The 7,172-nt window shown below is 42.3% G+C and overlaps 1 non-coding gene across 1 annotated transcript; it reads left to right on the top strand.

Moving 5' to 3' along the window:
- The first annotated feature begins 3,097 nt into the window (after positions 1–3,097).
- On the top strand, positions 3,098–3,170 carry TRNAR-CCU (transfer RNA arginine (anticodon CCU)). The gene has a single exon. It is a non-coding gene; the product is annotated as a tRNA-Arg (tRNA).
- The last annotated feature ends 4,002 nt before the right edge of the window (positions 3,171–7,172 follow it).

Here is a 7,172-nt window from a genome sequence, read left to right as displayed (position 1 = left end):
TCAGTTCCAGTTACAGACTGTCCAGGTGACAACCGAGAAGACCCGGTTCACGGCAGAAGCTTACATTGATTCGGGGGCAGCGGGCAATTTCATCCAACAGGCTACTGTGGACCGATATTGCATACTCGTCATCCCGCTTGCTAAACCCCTCAGGTTTGCCTCCATGGACGGAAGACTTTTACATGAACCTGTCTTGTTTATAATCGAACCCGTGAGACTCCGCTCAGCATACCAAGACGATTGCTCTATATGTAATCCCAAGAATGGCCCATGCGCTCTTGCTGGGTCTGCCCTGGTTACGACTCCATGATCCTGTCATCACTTGGCGCTCTGGCACGATCACTCGTTGGGGTCCGTTGTGCCACGACAGCTGTCTGCAGCTCGTTCCTCTGTCTCTGTCACCGGAGTTTTTCATGCCACAAGAACGAGAAGAAGAGACGACGTGGTCCAGCGTCGTTCCACAGTCTCTGGCACCGGAGCCTTTCATGCCGCAAGAATGAGAAGAAGAGACAACGCAGCCTACCGTCATTTCACGATCTTTGGCCCTAGAGTCTTTTATGCCCCTGGATCCAGAAGATGAGACAACTCAGTACGGCGCCAGTCCTGATGAAGTTGTTAAGTTGTTCCGTTGACTACGTCTCCCCTGGCACAGGTTCCTCCTGGGAAGTCCTTCGTCGCGGAGTCCGAAAGACTCTAGGTCCTTCAGTGGGTGCATTTTTTGGAAGCGACTGACCACGCCAGTCGGGAGGACACCCTGAGCACTATTGGTCGGGCCCATTGGTGGCAGTCTCTTCATCAGGATGTTGCCTCCTTTGTGTCTGCATACACAAACATGAACATCACATAAAGCAATATACAGACTGTATCAAAGACTGATTAGATGGATAACTTATTATAAGAACACAGTAAGATTATTCTTATCATTTAGCCCTAGGGGGCCCAAAGCTTTATATTTTATTATATATTGCGCTTCTTTCTGAAGCAACATTTTATGGAGGTCACCCCCCTCTGCTGTGGGCTCTACTACTTCCAAACCTGCGAATTCTAATGCATTTTTATCACCATTGTGCGCCTCTCTCATATGTGTTATCATTTTGGTAGCTCCTAACCCTGTATCAACCGAATTACGGTGTTCCCTAAATCTAATGAACAATTGGCGAATAGTTTTTCCTATATAGTACCTATCGCAGGGACAAAACAGCGCATACACCACCATCTGTTTTTACAAGTGATCACATGTTTAATAACATGTCTATTTTCGCCTATTTTTAGATTATTGCCTAGGCGGTGGTATCTACAAAAAGAGCAGCTGCCACACTTATAATTCCCTTTAGGGGGAGCTTTTTGTAGCCAATTAATCGGTGGTGCATATCTTTTTCGCACTAAAATGTCGCTCAAATTTCTACTTCTTTTGAATGCTATTATTGGCTTTTGTTCAGCTAGGTTTTTTAGGTCATCATCTCTTCCTATCAGGTGACAATTTTTATTTATGGTAGCCCGAATGACATCATCCATCGGCCCAAATTTAAAGCAGAACACAAATCTACTCATTTCTCCCTTTTTATGATGTTTATTCTTATAACCTCTCCCTTTGGAGAAATTCTCCAAGGCTTTTTCATTTGCCCGTTCGATGATGTCGCAAGGGTAACCTCTTTGTTTAAAGCGGGATTTTTGATCTAAAATTAACCCCTGCAATTTTTCCGGATCATTGGTAGTTTTATATAACCGTAAAAATTGGCTATATGGAACAGAATTTTTCACGTGAGGGGGATGTGTGCTGTTAAAGTGGAGTACCATATTAACTGCTGTCGGCTTTCTGTCTAGTTCTCGCATGATTGTGTTATTTTTTATAGAAAATTTAACATCTAAGAATTCCATTGCAATTGCATTAAATTCCGATGTAAAAAACATATTAAATCGATTACCTGTATTCAAATATTCTACAAAATCCTCAAATTCTTTCTCGGACCCGTCCCATATCAACAGGACATCGTCCACATAGCGGAGGTACAATTTAATATGTTTGATGAACGGATTATGAATGCTATAAATTAATTTGTTTTCTACCCATGCCAGGTAAAGGTTCGCCAGGGTGCATGCCACCGGAGTGCCCATGGCCACTCCACTCCGTTGTTTATACCAGGTGTTACCAAACCTAAACGCATTATGGGTTAATATGAAAGTCGAGGCCTGCTGGACAAAATTAATCCCATCAAAACCTAATTTCTCCAACATCTCCGTTATTATTTCCACCCCTAGTTGCTGTGGAATCCTAGTGTACAGACTTTCTATATCTAGCGAAGCCCATTTGAAATTCGACTGCCATTGAAAGCTATCTACATTTTAATTAAATCTCCTGTGTCTTGCACAAACGAAGAAATATGAGTCAATAATGGATGTAAAAGCCAGTCCAGATATCTCGAGAGGGGCTCTGTTAAGGAGCCCACTCCCGAGACTATCGGGCGACCGGGGGGCTTGACCAAGCTTTCAATTACTGACTGTAATACTGTTGTTGGGGACAAAGAAACATTCAATCATGTTTTCTTAAAAGCCCCAGCCACCATGGATATCACTTATCATTTAATTGATTCAGATTGTTTTTAAAATTGTGACGAAGTCAAGCTGATGTGATCAAACACCAAGCTCTAGAGCCCGGACAAAGCATTCACCACCTGCACCAGGGATTGTGGGTTCAGTCCCATCTGGGGTGATGATTGTTTCTCCTTTTTATTGCGTTTTTTTATCTTTTCTTCCTATATTACTTTATGGTCTCCATTATCTAAAGTGTAATGTTTATATTGTTAGAGATATTTTCTTGAAAAATTTTGCAAAGATTGTCATTTACATAATATAACTATCCCTGATTGGCTTCTTGCAGACCAGTCAACAGTACAATTTAAAATTGTCTCATTCACTAAGGGGTTATAAATCAATATTAAAATAAATCAAGATATATTTAATTTTATCACAAGTAATGATAATCTTTCTGCCAACTGGTTTAGAAAGAGTTAATCCTGTAGAATAAACAGAAGTCAGGATGGCCGAACGGTCAAAAATCGAGTCAAAGTCGCACTGACGTGCTCTGGAAAAGCATGAAGCCCTAGTGGCCTAATGGATAAGGCACTGGCCTCCTAAGCCAGGGATTGTGGGTTCAAGTCCCATCTGGGGTGGAGAGTGTTCTCCTATTTACAGCTTTTTTTTTATCTTTTTTTCCACAATTGCTTTTTGGTCGTTATATTAAGTGTCATGTCTGTACTAACACAAAGAAAACTTTATTAATTTAGCCAGTGATTCTCATTTACATACTAGAAACTCACATCTCTGATTGTTCTAATGACTGGTCCACAAGGGATGGATTTAAGGTAAAAAAAAAAACAAAAAAAAAAACAAAAAACGTAAGCAGGATGGTCCAGCAGTCTTAAAATAACATGAAAACTCATTTTCAATGTCCTCAGCACATAGATTAATTATATACATTAAATCATAAAAGGCCTAACCAATTCTAAGTATCTACAGAAAAAGTTGGAAACTTGAAAACCGGACACTTTTTTGTCTTGAGGAAACGAACATTTTTTGTACATTTTTCTTAAAGATAGGTTGTGTAAATTTTCTTGAAAAATTCCTGCTAAATTTTAACTTTTATAACATCGTAATGAAATAAAAGGAAGTTTGAAAACATAATGCTGACATACTGTAAAGTAGACACATGGGAAATGTTATTTATTAACTATTTTGGGTGATATAACTATAAGGTTTAAGAACATAAGCATTTCAAGTTTGAAAATGATAAATTTTCTTCACAGCAAATTTCAGATAGTCACAAAAAATAATATATTATACACAGGTGCACCTCAATAATAAAGAATATAATCAAAATGCAAAAAGGAAAATGCATATATTATATGGAGTCATTACACACAGAGTGATCTATTTCATGTGTTTATTTCAGTTAATGTTGATGATTATGGCTTACAGCCAATGAAAACCCACAAGTCATTATCTCAGAAAATTAGAATAATTCCCACAACATATCTGGAAAGGCTTCCTAAGTATTTAAAATAGTTCAGTAGGCTACACAATCATGGGGAGACTGCTGACTTGACAGATGTCCAGAATGCGTCATTGACACACTCCACAAGGAGGGTAAGCTACAAAGGTCATTGCTAAAGAAGCTGGCTGTTCAGAGTGCTGTATCCAAGCATATTAATGGAAAGTTGAGTGAAAGGAAAAAGTGTGGTAACACAAGGTGCACAAGCAACCGGGATAACCTCAGCCTTGATAGGATTGTTAAGAAAAGGACATTCAAAAATTTGGGGGAGATTCACAAGGAATGGACGCTGCTGGAGTCAGTGCTTCAAGAGCCACCACACACAGACGTATCCAGGACATGGGCTACAAGTGCCGCATTCCTTGTGTCAAGCCACTCATGACCAATAGACAACGCCAGATGTGTCTAACCTGGGCCAAGGAGAAAAGAACTGGACTGTTGCTCAGTGGTCCAAGGTGTTGTTTTCAGAAGTAAATTTTGCATTTAATTTGGAAATTAAGGTCCCAGAGTCTGGAGGAAGAGTGGAGAGGCCACAATCCAAGCTGCTTGAGGTCTAGTGTGAAGTTTCCACAATCAGTGATGGTTTGGGGAGCCATGTCATCTGCTGGTGTAGCTCCACTGTGTTTTATCAAGACCAAAGTCAGCGCAGCCGTCTACCAGGAAATTTTAGAGCATTTCATGCTTCCCTCTGCCGACAAGCTTTTTGGAGATGTAAATTTAATTTTCCAGCAGAACTTGGCACCTGTCCACACTGCCAAAAGTACCAATACCTGATTTAATAACCACAGTATCACTGTGCTTGATTGGCCAGCAAACTGACCTGACAAACCCCATAGAGAATCTATAGGATAATGTCAAGAGGAACACGAGAAACACCAGACCCAACAATGCAGACAAGCTGAAGGCTGCTATCAAAGCAACCTGGGCTCCCATAACACCTCAGCAGTGCCACAGGCTCATCACCTCCATGCCACGCTGCAGTGATGCAGTAATTCATGCAAAAGGAGCCCCGACCAAGTATTGAGGCATTTACTGTACAGACTTTTCAGTAGGCGCCAATATTTCTGAGTTTAAAATAATTTTTTTAGTTGGTATTACATAATATTCTAATTTTCTGAAATAATGAATTTTGAGTTTTCATTGGCTGTAAGCCATAATCATAAACATTAACAGAAATAAACACCTGAAATTGATCTCTCTGTAATGACTCAAAATAATATATAGAAATAGATCACTCTGTGTGTAATGACTATCTAATATATAAAGCTGAATGTGGCGCGCGCGCGTGCGTGCGTGCGTGCGTGCGTGCGTGCGTGTGTGTGTATGTATGTATGTCTGTCCGGGATTGGCATCTGCACCGTCGCAGCTACAGTCACAAAAGTTTGCACACTCACACGTCTGGACCCCAAGAGCATCATAGGCTATGTTGTGAGGCAAAATTTTAACCCTGCACATTCCAATTTACCAATCAACTTTGCCCCTATCTACATATTGGGGAAAAAGTGAAACGAAAAGTGTATCCGCACCGTCGCATTTCCAATCACAAAATTTTGCACAGACACCTCATGTGACCCAGGGAACGTCGTAGACTATGTTTTGACAGGAAAATTTAACCCTGCGCTTTACAGTTACTCTCCAAAAAACATGCCTCCATTAAAGTAAATGGAGCATGGAACTACAGGTTATTAGTAGGAGCTGTGATTGGTTGCTATAGGAACAAAAGACATTCATAGTATAAGAAGCTTATGTGTGAGGTAATAAGATGTCGGTGGGGAGACGGACAGAGTGACAGACAGAGTGACAGACAGAGTGACAGACAGAGTGACAGACCTGAAAAGAGACAGACGGGGAAAGACAGATGGGGGAAAGACAGATGGGGAAAGAGACAGACAGACATGCAGACAGGGACAGAGACAGGCAGGCAGGGAGGGAGGAGACAGCCACAGAGACAGACAAAGATAGATGGGGAAAGACACAGACCTTGATAGAGACAGATGGGGAAAGAGACAGGCAGACAGGGAAAGAGACAGATGGGGAAAGAGACAGACAGGGACAGGCAGACAGGGAAAGAGACAGATGGGGAAAGAGACAGAAAAATGGAAAGAGACATACAGAGACAGGCAGACAGGGAAAGAGACAGACGGGAAAGAGACAGACCTGGGAAAGAGACAGACTTAGAAAGAGACAGATGGGGAAAAAAAAAGAGAGATAGAGACAGGCGGGGAAAGAGACAGGCGGGGAAAGAGACAGGCCTGGAAAGAGACAGGCCTGGAAAGAGACAGGCCTGGAAAGAGACAGGCCTGGAAAGAGACAGGCCTGGAAAGAGACAGACGGAGCACATTACTTGGCCAATTTAGTTAAATCTGTGTGGCATATCTGTGGTGTTGAAATATATGTTGTGAAATGCTTCTATTAGCTTAGTTTTTGCCTCTTAATAATTACATTTATATCTATTTGTTTTGTGTTTTTTGTGTGCAGAATACATTTTTGTTAATACATTCTATATTGTTAACTGCAGTTATTAACCCAGGCAAAGCCGGGTAGTACAGCTAGTCTATATATATAATTGCCTTATTCTGTCTGTCTGTCTGTCATGCTCCAAAATTGTGTCCTTACGGTGACACAAAGCTGATTGGCCGCTGGGCTCGCCATGGCCCCGCCCCCCCACATGGATTGGCCTCTCGCCCCGGCTCTCTGCAGGCCCCGCCCCTCTCACGCAATGCACGCTCGCTCTGGCCCAACTGACACGGAGCTCCGACTCCCAGGTGAGTACACACACACACATCAGATCACACTCACTCTCACACACACCTCACACATCACATCCACACACTCACAACATCCTGGGATATCGCTTGCTTCCACACCGGCTCTGTCACGATCCCAGCAGCGCCAGACATAACCTTGCGATGCTGGGATCTTGACGGAGCCCGTGAACGCTGGTAACCATTATACACATCGGGTAACTAAGGTCCCTTGGTTACCCGATGTGTATCATAGTTACCAGTGTACACCGGCTCCGTCATGATCCCAGCAGCGCCAGCCATAACCTTGCGATGCTGGGATCTTGACGAAGCCTGTGAACGCTGGTAACCATTATACACATCGGGTAACTAAGGTCCCT

The sequence above is a fragment of the Anomaloglossus baeobatrachus genome, chromosome 11 (genome assembly GCF_048569485.1).
Source record: "Anomaloglossus baeobatrachus isolate aAnoBae1 chromosome 11, aAnoBae1.hap1, whole genome shotgun sequence".
Lineage (NCBI taxonomy): Eukaryota > Metazoa > Chordata > Amphibia > Anura > Aromobatidae > Anomaloglossus > Anomaloglossus baeobatrachus.
Note: the sequence above shows the minus strand (reverse complement) of the source record. Positions and strands in the feature narration are given on the sequence as shown.